The 13,518-nt window shown below is 47.6% G+C and overlaps 1 long non-coding RNA gene across 1 annotated transcript; it reads right to left on the bottom strand.

The window, feature by feature from the left end:
• Positions 1-1,080: 1,080 nt before the first annotated feature.
• Positions 1,081-6,935, bottom strand: LOC132647054 (uncharacterized). Its single transcript, XR_009585338.1, has 3 exons — positions 6,587-6,935; positions 5,105-5,212; positions 1,081-1,193 (listed from the first exon to the last, which is right to left on the bottom strand). It is a non-coding gene; the product is annotated as an uncharacterized LOC132647054 (long non-coding RNA).
• Positions 6,936-13,518: the final 6,583 nt, after the last annotated feature.

The raw sequence follows: 13,518 nt of genomic DNA, 5'->3' as shown, positions 1-13,518 counted from the left end.
ACATATTTGTCAACATATGTCCACTTTATCTGTTAGTATTTTTAGCTCTCAAGTCTGTAAGTCTCGTCAAATCCCCTGCCGGCTTTTCTTCAGGACACTGATTCACTGAACCACATTGTTGGATAACCCAAGGTCATTGCCTGGCAGTGGTGGCCCTTAGTCCCAGCACTCAGAAGGTAGAGGCAGGAGGACCTTGAGTTCGAGGTGACTCTGGTCTACATGAGTTCCAGGGCAGCTAGAGCGACACAGAGAAACCCTGTCTCAAAACAACAGAGTAAGGTCATTCTCCCAGCCCTCCCTCTACCTGCTCCCTAGCCCCGCCCACCCAACCTTCTTCCTCTGTTTCACAATTTCCAAATCCAATCTCCTCTGTCTGTGAACTCTAAAGCACTCGTTTCCAGCCCCCGTTTTCTTTGGTTCAGGCCCTTCAACACTCCTTTGCTTTGTATTACCTGGCAGGGATTACAAATTATTCTTCAGTATCAAAGCACTCATGCCAGGTGGTCAAGCTGATGTTTTCTCCTCACCAATTACATTTCCACCGTGGGGGCAGTGAAGAGGATGACCAGGATCCTGCCCGTCATAAAGGGTCACCGCTAACACTTCATCCCAAACTCGGCTTAACAAGAGACAAGCACACATTCATTTGATCATAGCTTCACATGACTCAGGAGCCTTCAGGATGAAGACCACGGACCCAGGCTGAATTGTCCACTAAGCGAGATGGAGCATAAGCAGCTGACAGATGTGTCTGCATTACAGGAAATGACGTAGTAGTAAAACACAGGGGATCCCCTACAAGGCCTGTCTAGATTCCTCTGGCCTCTTAGTAGCAGTAGCTTTCTGTCCTTCGGGGTATTGATCAGGGACTCTTTCCGTAACAGAAGTCTTTTCACCTATATCAAACAAGGTTTGTCAAAGGATTTCCTTATGGCAACCCTCACACAGAAAGGTGAGGGGAATTTAGAACATTACTCTTAGTTTTTATACTTAGCGTTAGGGAAAAGAAGTGTGCTGGTGGGTTTGTGTTTGCTTTGTTTTTTTCTCTCTCTGCAGTGTCTGAAACCCAAATACCTTGCTCGTACTAGACAGTTGCTCCACTGCTGAGCTGGACACCAGCCTTCAGCTTTGTAAGACAGGGTCTAGTTTTGTAGTTTGGGCTTGCTGTGGACTCTGGCTCCTTCTGCCTCAGCCTGTTGAGATTACAAAAGAAAGACTAGCAGTCTGTGACCAACCTTGGGGAAGGGGAATTCTACTTTCTATAGTGCCTCAGGAGAAGCAGGCAGACAAGCAGAAAGGTTTCCTTCCAGGCCACATCTGAAACCTTCAGGTTGAGGTGTCTTCTTCCTCTTCTTCTTCTTCTCTTTCTCCTTCTCCTTCTTCTTCTTTTTCTAATACTGGGGCTTGAATATAGGCCCTTGTGCATGCCAGCCAAGTACCTACCAGTGATCTACTTCTCCAGATCTCATTTTACTGTGTTTTTAAAGACAAGGTATCATTATGTAGCTCTGGATGGCCTAGAACTCGCTCTGTAGACCAGGCTGGCCTGGAGCTCACAGAGATCTGCCTGCCTCCTGGAGTGCTGGGATTAAAGGCATGCACCATCAGTCTGTGCTTCTTATTATTTATTTATTTATTCATTTATTTACTTTTTATTTTGAGAAAGGGTCTCCTTAAGTTTTCCAAGCTGCCACACAATGAGGGTTGAATGAAAAAATGGTATCCATTCTTTCCGTTCTTATTCAAGATAGGGTTTGAAATCTTACAGTGAAAAGGCAAGAGACAAAAATAAGAAAAATACAAATAGACAGGAAGAAGCCAACCCACCTCCTTTGCAGACACATGATCTTGTAAGTAAGACTCTAGCTGACGTGCTGGGGCACAGCTGTGATTCCAGCACTTAGGAAGCAGAAGCAGGGAGAGCAGGAGCTGTCCTGAGCTGCACAGGCCAGTGAGACTCTGTCCCTAAAACCAAGCCAAACTAAAACAAAGAACCTAAGGACTCCACCAGAAAATGCTCATAACTAGAAAGCACGTTTTTTGTTGTTGTTGTTTTTGTTTTAAGATTTATTTATTATGTATACAGTGTCCTGCCTTCATGTGGCCCTGAAGGCTAGAAGAGGGCACCAGATCTCACTATAGATGGTCGTGAGCCACCATGTGGTCGCTGGGAACTGAACTCAGGACCCTTGGAAGAGCAGCCAGTGCTCTCAACCTCTGAGCCATCTCTCCAGCCCTAGAAAGCACGTTTAACAACAGCAGATTACAAAGGTCGACAGATGGAGAGACCATTAGCTTTCTTATACAATAATAAACTAGTGGAGAAGTAAATCAGGAAGAAACTCCCATTCACACACAAAAAAACAGCATATAAACAAACAAACAAACCAAAACAAGCAAACAAAAACCAGGGCTATAGCATGAGTTCAGTAGTTAAAAATACTTCCAGAGAACCTGGGTTGGGTTCCCAGCACCCACACAGTGGCTCGTAACCATCTGTAACTCCAGTCCCAGGGTGATCCAATGCCTCCTTCTGACCTACAAGAGCACCAGGTATGCATGTGGTTCATAGGCGTACATGCAGGCAAAACATTCATACACATAAAATAATAAAATAAACAATTCTAAAAAGTATATTAAGAAACAAAACACCCACTAATGAAACTAACCAAGACAAGGAGAGCTTTAAAGCACCAAAGAAAGAATCTGGAGAGACTAGTAGATGGGAAGGCTTACCATGTTCATGGATTGGCAGAATTAATATTTTTGAAAATGTCTGTACTGCCAAAAGCAATCTACAGCACAATCCACACCAAAATCTCACCCAACAGTATCCGCAGAACTAGAAAAAGCCATCCTAAAATTTACACGGAAGCACAAAAGACCACAAGCAGCCAAGTCAAGCCTAAGCAGAAAGCAAAGCTAGAGGAATCAGGCACTCTGTCCTATCTTATACCACAGAGCCATAGTAACAATGATTGCATGGCGCTAGACAGACGCACAAGCCAGTGAGACACAGCGGAGGGCTCATCGGCAAACCATGTATATCTACAACTACTTCAGTTTGGCAAAAGGCAGCAAAAACATTGGGAAAATATGGTCTTGCCACCACATGGTGCCAGGAAAACTGGATTTTCACATGTGAAATGCAACTAGGTCTGTATCTCTTGCCCTACCAAAAAACCAGTTCCGAAATGGATCAAAGTCCTTAATGTGCAACTTGAAACTAGTATAGTGTTAATGATCAACACAGGGAAAGTATTTCAAGATATAGGCATGGGTACAAGCCTTCAGTCCCAGCACTCAGGAGGCAGAGGCAATCAGATCTCTGAGTTTGAGGCCAGCCTGGTTTACAGAGTGAGTTCCAGGACAGCCAGGATTACACAGAGAAACCCTGTCTCAAAAACAAAACAAAACAACAACAACAACAACAAAAGGAGAAAGTTCTACATCCAACAGGAACCACAACCCTACAAAGAGCCCAAGCTCATAGGCAGAGCACGCGTTTATCATACCTAGGGCCCAGGCTCAAACCCCAGCATCAAAAAAACCAAAAATAACAACCACCACCGAAGCCCTCAAAAGAATTATAGACTTCCATGCAAATCCCAGCAGCGTGAACCTCCTAGAGAAATAGAGAGGGCAGCACTAGTCTGGCTGTGGTCTTGTAGGTAGGAGCTCAAAACACCGATAAAAGAAACAAGTGTAACCACAGCAAACTAAGAGGCAGCAAAGGAAAGGATCGACAGAGTAGGAGACAGCCCATGAGGGAGGAGAAGGCCTTTTCATGTCATATTTGTGATAAGGTGTTAACCTCCAAAATTTGTAAGTACTTTCTATAAAGTAATAAGTTTGAGAACTAATGACCTGTTTTTAAAAATTAACAAAGGACCTTACAGACATTTCTCCCAAGAAAATATACAAACCGGTCAACAAGCATGTGAAAAAAAAAATGGTTACCATCACTGAATTCCTGTGAAGTGCAAATCAGAACCACTGAGATATTGCCTGAGCCTTTTAGGATGCTATCATCAAAGGAAAGAAAAAAATATGGACAAAAGAGAAACTTTTGAATCCTAATGGCAGAAATGCAAAATGTTTCCCGTTATGGAACACAGTAGGCAGGTTCCTCAAAAGGCTGAAAATAGAACCGCTGTATTATTCAGTAATCCCACTTCTGCATACACATCCAAAGGCCCTGAAGTCACAGTCTTGTTAGAGACATTAAAAGTCCTGTGTTCACTGTAGCATTGCTTGCAAGAGCGAGACATAAAACAACCTAAGTGCCATTAGAGACAATGGATAAAGACATACAAGACATACGATGTACACACATGTTCTTAAATAATATGGAGCAAAATAAATAAAAATGGAGACAGGAGATGGCTCACAGTTAAGAGCATGTGTTTCTCTTGTGGAGGACCCGGGTTCAGTTTCCAGCACCCATACAGTAGCTCACAACCACCCATGAACTTCAGTTTTAGGGGTGCCCTCTTCTGCCCTCTACAGACGGGCACACGTGTTGTACACATGTATGTGTAGACAAAACACTCATGCACATAAAAGAAAACAAATACAATTTAACAGCATTAAAATGTGTTGGGTGAGGTGCCTCGTGCCTTTAACCCAGCACTGGAGAGGCGGGGAACGGCCTCTGTGACGCTGAGGACCGTGGACCTCTGGGTTTGAGGACCGTGGACCTCTGTGAGTTTGTGGCTACTCTGCTCTACACAGGGAGCTCCAGAACAGACTTCATGATGTAGTGAGAATGTCTCAAAACAAAATAAAAAGCAGCAGCAAAACCGGGCAAGCTGGCACACACCTGTAATCCCAGCACTCAGGGAGGCAGAGGCAGGTGGATCGCTGTGAGTTTGAGGTCAGCCTGGTCTACAAAGCAGAAAATATGATATCTCATGTTAATGGTTTACAGTTGGAATGTAAATACATGTGAAATGAATTAGAACAGAATTATGCAGCCTATGAGACAAGGAAATTTTGTTTTCCTGAAAATGTTCTCTGATATTCTAATCACAGCAATCGATCAGTGTAAATAAGTATCATCAGAGAACTAATTCCAGAAAGGAAAAAAGAAATACTAACGAACATGCAAATCTGCAGCCAGCTTTCCCGGGCTCTTTCTTGTTCCCGCGGTTATAATGGAGCACTATCAGGAGGAAGTCTGACTTCTGCATGCAATAAGAAGCAGATCACTCTGTAAAATACAAACAACAACAAACCAGGGCTGGGATGAAGCTCGTCTGACAATGCTTCCCCACACGCTGGAAGGCCTGGCTGGGCTCAATCCAAGCACAGCATGAAACCAGGCATGGTCGCACACACCTGGAATCCTAGCACTTGGAGCTGAGGGCAGGGGGATTGTGAGTTCAAAGTCATCCTGAACTACGTGAGACTCTGCTCTGATAAAAAGCAAAAGAAAATAAAGGAGGGATTTGGCTCAGAATACCTGAAAGGAAATTTTAAGGTAAATTTGTGTGGCATGTGATGGGGGGAACCATGGCTTCCGTTGTCTCCTGGAGCTCTGTCCGCTCCCCCTCCCCCCAGCTTTAACCACTTACTAGTGGTGAGGCCTTGGTCAAGTTATCTAAGCTCTAATGCCCAACTTCCTCCTGGGTAAAATGGAGACAGCCTTGGGCTGTCTCGCAGATGTTAGAAGATGTAGATCGCATCAGGCATTTAGAGCAGGCAGATGCCCCCTGTCTAACGGGCAGACTGTTCTGCAAATGCTGGTTCCTTTGTATGGCTATGATTGCCATGGGAGAGTGGACAGACCTGAGAGTGAATTCAGCACCAGGATTTTGACCACCTCACGGCGTGTATGTTTGCGTGCGTGACCCATCGTCCTCTCCGGCTCCCTAGAGGAAGAGACACCGGGTCTCCGCCACACAAGTTTTTTAAAAGAAGAGCGTTAGGAGCAGGAAGTGCGGCGGTAACCCTCTCTATTCGCTTATTTAGAGTTTTTAAAGCTCTTTAAAATTGATACTTTTATTCTTTGACAAGCGTACATTTCCCCGCGGGTTTTGTGGAGCAGGGAGTTTAGTCAGGGTGCCTGCGTGAGTGTGGGGGAGGATTGCGGCCCATGAGCAACCCAACCATGGCAATGCCACTGGAGAAAACACCACACTCTCCCAAGTCCTGTAAGACTTATTTCATTTATTTTATGTGCATGAGTGCTCGGTCTACGAGTGTGTGTGTCTGTGCACACACCCCCGCCCCCCGAGTGCCTGGTGCCAGAAGAGGTCAGAAAATGGGATGAGAGCCTCTGAAATTGGAGTTACAGGTGGTTGTGAACCCAGAAGTTGGGAACCCAGGCTCCCCTCTGAGCCATCTCTCCAGCCCCAGTTTGTTCGATCATCCGTTTGTTGTTAGAAAGAGGATCTCACTGTGTAACTCTGGCTGGCCTGAAACGCCCATTATATAGATCAGGCTGGCCTCGAACTCACAGAACTCATCCTGACTCTACCTCCCAAGTGCTGGGATTAAAGGCGTATGCCACTGCTTTTAACTCCTTTTACTATTATTTTTAATTAGAGAAAGTAGATGCTGCTGAGCAAAGTGTTCCACTTACGGCCTTGGAAACGAGTCTCTCCCGGCTACACGTACCCAGTCTCCAGGACTCTGGGCTCCGTTGAAAACGGTCCCCCCCGCCCCAGCACCTTTAGATCTGAGACAGCTTGGCAGAGGTGCAGAGTGGCTGGCTTCCTCCCCGTCTTGATCCCCAAGGATGCACAATGCTTAGATCTGGAAGAAGCCAGTGGGCGGATGAGCGCAGAGCAGCCCAGCTCCCTGCGCCCCGAAGCTGGGACAGCCCTCCCTAGCCCCGGGGGCACTGAGTTTCGGAGGCTACAAGGTGCCGCATAAAAGCAAAGGCAGTGTTCGGTAAAACCGTGCGAACAGAAGAGGTTGCGGAACACGGGGGGATCCGGACCACCCGCCTCCCGCTGAACACAAGGTTCCAGAGGCGAAGCTGCAGGGGAAAGCCTGCCTTTGTGTGGTGCGCGGAGGAAAATTCCTACTGCTGTGAGGCACAGTCACTCGGAACTAGGGTATCGACTGCCACCTAGCGGCTCAGTCCCGGACGACGGCCCATTCCCGTGAAAGCAAGCCCAGAAAACTCAGCTCACTTTTAAACCTGGGCTGCCAGGTTCCCCTCCTCAGGCAACCCCAAGCCTGGAGCCTTACAAAACACTAAATATTAGTGCCTTATTACAATTCCATCACTCTTCCACGGCCCCAACTGCTAGGAAGAAATGCAGCAGGAGAAGCTCCTTTTGAGCCATGAAGAAGAGATGAAGTCGGGTACAGGACAAAGAAATGAAGTCGGGTACAGATTCTAACTCACGGCCCTGTGAGTTAGAACCTGCCTAGCGTGGGTAAAAGAAGCTGTGGAACTGGAGTCAGGATCCTAGAAGGCCCGAGACTGTGGCGGGAGGGGTTGTGTATTTCTTTTGTTTTAACCTTTTCGTTTGGTTGGTTGGTTGGTTTGGTTTTGGTTTTTTCGAGAGAGGGCTTCTCTGTGTATCCTTGGCTGTCCTGGACTTGCTTTGTAAACCAGGTTGGCCTCAGACTCGAAGCGATCTGCCTGCTTCTGCCTCCCAAGTGCTGGGGTCGCAGGTGTGCGCCACTGCACCTGGCTTTGTTTTAACTTCTAAAACTATTGTTTTATTATGTTTTTATGTGTATGCGTGTTTTGCCTGCATGTATGTCTTGCGAACCAGATATGTGCCTGGTATATACAGAGGCCAGCAAAGGGCATCTGATCTCTGGAAATTGGAGTTACACGTGATTGTGAGCTACCGGGAACCAAATCCTGATCTTCTGTAAGAGCAGCCAGCATCTTAACTGTTGAGCTGTCTCTCCAGCTCCATTGTGTGTGTGTGTGTGTGTGTGTGTGTGTGTGTGCATGGGTTAGAATTGAACCCAAGGCCCAGTAATGCTGGCCCCTCCTTAGCCCTGAGTTGACTCACCCCTAAAGCTGGCTCTTTTTTATCTTTATGTATATGTGTTTGGTTGCATGTATGTCTGTGTGAGGGTGTCAGATCCCCTGCATCAGGAGTTATACACAGCTGTGAGCTGCCTCATGGGGGCTAGGAATTGAACCCTCGTCCTCCGGGACAGCAGGCAGTGCTCTTAGCTGCTGAGCCACCTCTCCAGTCCCTAAGGCTGGTTCTTGATGGCCTGTAAAGTGGGAAGGTGGATGGCAGTGAACGCAGCCAGAGAGCCTGGGCTTCCAGAGTCCAAGCTGCACCCACACGGTACTGGCCTCTGGGGTGCACTCGGCTGCACAGCGGCTTCTGCCTCTTGCTTCCTCTTCGTCCTCCTTCTGCTTTCCTAGGGCCTCACACCTCCCGTGAATTCTATTGTACAGGCTGGAAGTAACGTGCTCTGCGGTTCGCTCAGGGTTTGGCACGTGGTAAGCACTGCAGCTGCAGCTTGTACTGCTGTGAGTTAGACAAAGGATGGACCTGGCGTGGAGGCACAGCAGTGAGCCAGGGGCTGCTGTCTGCGAAGCGAGCCCAAGCTCCGAGTCAGCCAACTTTTGTTTGTGTTCTTACTGTTGTGTCCACCCCCGTGAGCCTCTTGAGTGTCCAGTGAGCATGTCAGTATGGACTCTGGAGGAATTTTCATCTATCCTGCATGCATAGGAGATCTATCTAGGGCAGCAGTTCTCAACCTGTGGGTCCCAACCCCAACACGTGTCTGCATACCAGGTATCCTACATATCCGATATTTACATTTTAATTCACAACTCTAGCAAAATTATAGTTATAAAGTGGCAACAAAATAATTTTATGGTTGGGGAGGGGTTCACCACAGCATGAAGAAGTGTATTACAGAGCCGCAGCCTTGGGAAGGTGGAGAACCACTGTTCCAGGGAGTTTAGAAAACTCAAATGGAGGGAGGGACTATAGGTCAGTGGGAGAGCAGGTGCCTGCTACACAGAAGGCCACAGCTTCAGCTCCCAGCCCTGAAAAGCCAAACAACAAAAGAAAAAGCTGATTATCCTCTCACTCCCCACACCCCCTAAACCAGAGCCTCTGGGACCGGGACCACAGGTACCGGACTCTTGAAGCTTCCCACGTGACTCCAAAGGCCGTCCAAGGTGGAGACCCCGTAGAAGGGGCCGTCTCTGAAGGGTCTCAGATGATAGGGAAACAAACAAATCATATGATTTTCAACTGGAAAGTCAGTTTTAACTAGGAATAGTCCTGAGATAGAGTGACCATTCCTCCAGTTCACAAAAATATTTCACACATTTGTAAGTTTCAGGTTCTTGACACTGGACACCACGCCAGCAGGACAAAACAAAACACAAATCTCTTTCCACGTCACGTGAGATTGGCGCAAAATAGAACACAGAGACTGACTCTCGGGCATCAGAGGCCTGACGAGAGCTCCCACATTAAGAGACAGGGTGCCAGCCAAAGAAAAAATATCTGTTTTCTACAAAATCCTGCCCCTTGGGGCCGGGAGATGGTTCGGTGTGGGAAGGCGCTTGCCTCAGAGCCTGGCCGCCTGAACTTGCTCTCCTGAATAACCCCAGAAGTGAAGGGAGAGAGAGCCTCCGCACAGCTGCTCCGTCATCTCCACACATGCGCTCAGTGCGCGCACACACACACGCACACGCACACACGCTCACGCTTTAATTTGCCTCCCACCCCGGGTTAACTGCAAAGCTGCTCACCACACTCACTCACTGCTCTCGGGGAAGTGCCTGACCTCTCACTCAGCAAACAGTGGCTCCATCTTTAATAGTCACTCACATTTGGCTTATTGTTTCCCTATCATCCGAGACCCTTCAGAGACGGCCCCTTCTATGGGGTCTCCACCTTGGACGGCCTTTGGAGTCACGTGGGAAGCTTCAAGAGTCCGGTACCTGTGGTCCCGGTCCCAGAGGCTCTGGTTTAGGGGGTGTGGGGAGTGAGAGGATAATCAGCTTTTTCTTTTGTTGTTTGGCTTTTCAGGGCTGGGAGCTGAAGCTGTGGCCTTCTGTGTAGCAGGCACCTGCTCTCCCACTGACCTATAGTCCCTCCCTCCATTTGAGTTTTCTAAACTCCCTGGAACAGTGGTTCTCCACCTTCCCAAGGCTGCGGCTCTGTAATACACTTCTTCATGCTGTGGTGGCCCCCTCCCCAACCATAAATAACCCCCTAACCAAAATAGATCATTTTGTTACTACTTTATAACTGTAATTTTCATAAATGGGTTCTAAATAAAAACTGATAGTTTTTATTATTGGTTTTTGTTGTCATTTGGGGTTTTAAAAAAGACTTATTTGTGTGTATGTCTTTGTGCTTGTCTGTCTGTCTGTCTGTCTGAGTTCATGTACATGCAGGGCCAATCAGATGCCAGAAGAGGGTGTTGGCTTCCCTGCAGCTGTCGATTCAGGCGATTAGAAGATGCCTAGTGTAGGTGCTGGGAGCCAAACTCCAGTCTTCCGCAACAGACCAAATGCTCTTAACCGTTGAGCCATCTTCCTGGCCTGTTTTGGCTTTTTGAAGCCAGGTCTAGTTGTACTCCTGGCTGGCCTGGAACTCGTTATGTACACCAGGCTGATCTGGTGGTATTCCTTTGGCCTCTGCCTCCTGCATGCTGGGGTTACGGCTTTGCATCACCAAGTATGCTTATACTGGAAAAAAAAAAAAAGTATGGCCACCGAACACATGAGTGCTCGGTGCTGCCACCGTGTGGTTGAATGTGCCACACACAGGTCTACCTAGTAAGACTGGCACGCATTTCAGCCCTGGGGCTGCCACTCCGCCCTATTTCTGTGGCCTTTCTACCCTTATCATTCTTTTGTTTTCCAAATGCAAAATAAAAAGAATCGATGTCAGCAGCATGAGAAAGGCAAGAGATCAAGACACAACAATATTGCTTTTTTTTCTTGTCCTTGTTTTCCTCATGGGGCATAACTGCTGTCAAGTTACTTTCTAAGGGCTGACATTTTATTTACAAAAAGTGTGTGTGTGTGACAGAGAGAGAGAGAGAGAGAGAGAGAGAGAGAGAGAAAGAGAGAGAGAGAGAGAGAGAGCACTCTGCCACAGCATGTGTGTGAAGGCTAAAGAACCTTTTTTGAGTCGTCTCTCTCCTTTCCCTGTTTACATGGGTTACAGGGGTCAACTTGGGCCACCAGTTTACGGGTTTGAGGTAAACCCTTTCCCCGCTGAGCCATCCTGTGGGCCCTGAGGGTTTCTGCTGCTGTTGTCTTGCTTTAATGTGGACAGTACTCACCTCACGGTAGTGTGTAGTGGTTTTGTTTCCTTTTGAAATGCTGGGCTCCACACCCGGGCCCTGGGCACGCTGGGCCAGTGCCTTCCCATGGAGCGGCACTCGACCCTCACAGTGTGGCTAGGAGGCATACGTAAATTCTGGAAATCTGTTAGCATGTGGTAAACCCTCCCTTGGCACCTGTGCTGCCCCAGTACTGACGTGAACCCCCGGCTGGGTTTTGCTGAGCTTTCCCGGTACTGAGGGCACTGGGTATCAGTTCCCCAGGTTCTGCTCATGCCCATCCGTGACTCTTTAATGCGGCCCCTGGTGGACCGGTGGGGCCTGCTCTCCGTCCTCAGTGTTCCCCATCCTTTCTCTTCTCTGCCTACCAACCTCCTCCCTTTTGCTGCTCCCTTGGCCTGGGGGGTGGGGGCGGGGCCTCACATGTTCACAGTCTGCTCCCCGCTTTTACAGACTTCTGTTTCAGCACCTCCTTATCTTCAAAGCCTTCTTGGAATTCCACAGTAGTCAGCTTATAGGAAAAAAAAAATACAAGAGTCTCCACTTCCCTGAGGTCTTAGCGGTGTCTCTTTTCCTGTTCACCAGAGAGACTTTGTTTTTCTTTATCACTGTGTTTTTACCACTTTTTGTTTGTTTGTCTTTTGAGACAAGTTCTCAATACAGCACTGTGGCTGGCCTTGAACTCGCAGGGATCGCCTCTGCTTCTGCCTCTGGACTGCTAGGACTGTTGCTGTGGGCCAGCAAGCGTGGCCTCTTTTGTACTCAGTTTTAATTTTCTGATCGCTCTTGTATAGTATAAAAGAGCAAAGATGGTCTCTGCTGTTGTTTCACTAAAGCTGAGAGGTCTTAGCTATTAATGTCACTCTGAAGGGATGGTAGTGATTTCTTGACTCTGAAAACAGGCAGATTGATTCAGCTGATGTAAAATATTCAATCTCAGGTAATTAATTAAAGAGCTCTTCTTAACTGGTGGGTCAAGACCCCTTTGGGAGTCAAATGACCCTTTCATAGGGGTCACCTAAGATCATCAGAAAACACAGATATCTGCATTATGATTTATAGCTAGCAAAATTACAGTTATAAAGTAGAGACAAAAATCATTCTATGGTTGGGGATCAGCACAACATGAGGAACTGTATTAAAGGGTCGCAGCGTTAGGAAGGTTGAGGACACTGAACTAAAGGCTTATGTGGTAAGTATGCTCCTCCACTTCTGATGCTCCTGTTTCAAGCGCTGGGGTTACAGCTGTACGCCGCCACGCCTGGAATGCTCGATATTAATTACCTCTCACTCTCAAATCATACACTAAACAGCACAGCAGTTGTGTCTGCATCTATGCATATAGGTAGGTTATAAAATGGGCTACAAAGGGGTAAAAAGGGCCTCAGTTCACCAAAGGGATCAAAGGGGCCTGACTGGAAGCAGAGGCTTATAAGAAGAGCTAACCCAGGCAGCCACCGGGGATGGTTGGACAGGACACCCCCAAACCCAGCGGAAGAGCGCTTCATAGCTTACAAAGCCGAGCTCCCAGGAGGCAGCACCATGGAGGACAGGTAGAGGACTAGGTCCAGACAGACAATGGACAGACAGCAGTAGAGTGGGCTGCATCCAGCAGTGGGTGCCACGCTGAGGTGAAGTTTGGGGCAGTAAGGAGTTCTCTGCCTGTCAGCCCCTGAACACACACACCGAGCAGTCAGAAGGTAGTTTGATGGGGCTGTTGCCATTGCAGTGCCAGGTGTCCTGTTTATAAGGTCCAAGGTGTTCTGGCTTCTGGCAGACTGCTATGCTTGGTAAGTTCCAGAGCCCGTTTTTTTTCTGATATGGTTCTAAAGACTTAAACTTGTGTGTATTGTGTGTGTGCCTGTGTGGATATATGCCTTGTGTGTGCAGGTACCCATGCGGGGCAGAAGAGGGCGTCTAAGCCTCTAGGATTGAAGTTCCAGGCACTGTGAGCTCTTAACCACCGAGCCAGCTCTCCAGCTCTCTGATACGGTGTTAATATACCCAGGTGCTAATATGTTTCCACTTTACTTCATTCATAGTTGATATCTTTTAAGAGTAAGTTATTAGGCCTGGTGTGGTGGTGCACGCTTTTAGTCCCAGCACTCAGGAGGAAGAGGCAGGTAAATCTCCGTAAGTTTGAGAGTTTGCGGCCAGCCTGGTCTACATAACAGTTCCAGGACATCCAGAGCTACATAACAGAGAGATCCTGTCTCAAAATAAAAATCCAAAACAGGGATAAATGATTAGCAGCCAGAACGATGGCTC

Source organism: Meriones unguiculatus, chromosome 14 (genome assembly GCF_030254825.1).
Source record: "Meriones unguiculatus strain TT.TT164.6M chromosome 14, Bangor_MerUng_6.1, whole genome shotgun sequence".
In the NCBI taxonomy this organism is placed as follows: Eukaryota; Metazoa; Chordata; class Mammalia; order Rodentia; family Muridae; genus Meriones; species Meriones unguiculatus.
Note: the sequence above shows the minus strand (reverse complement) of the source record. Positions and strands in the feature narration are given on the sequence as shown.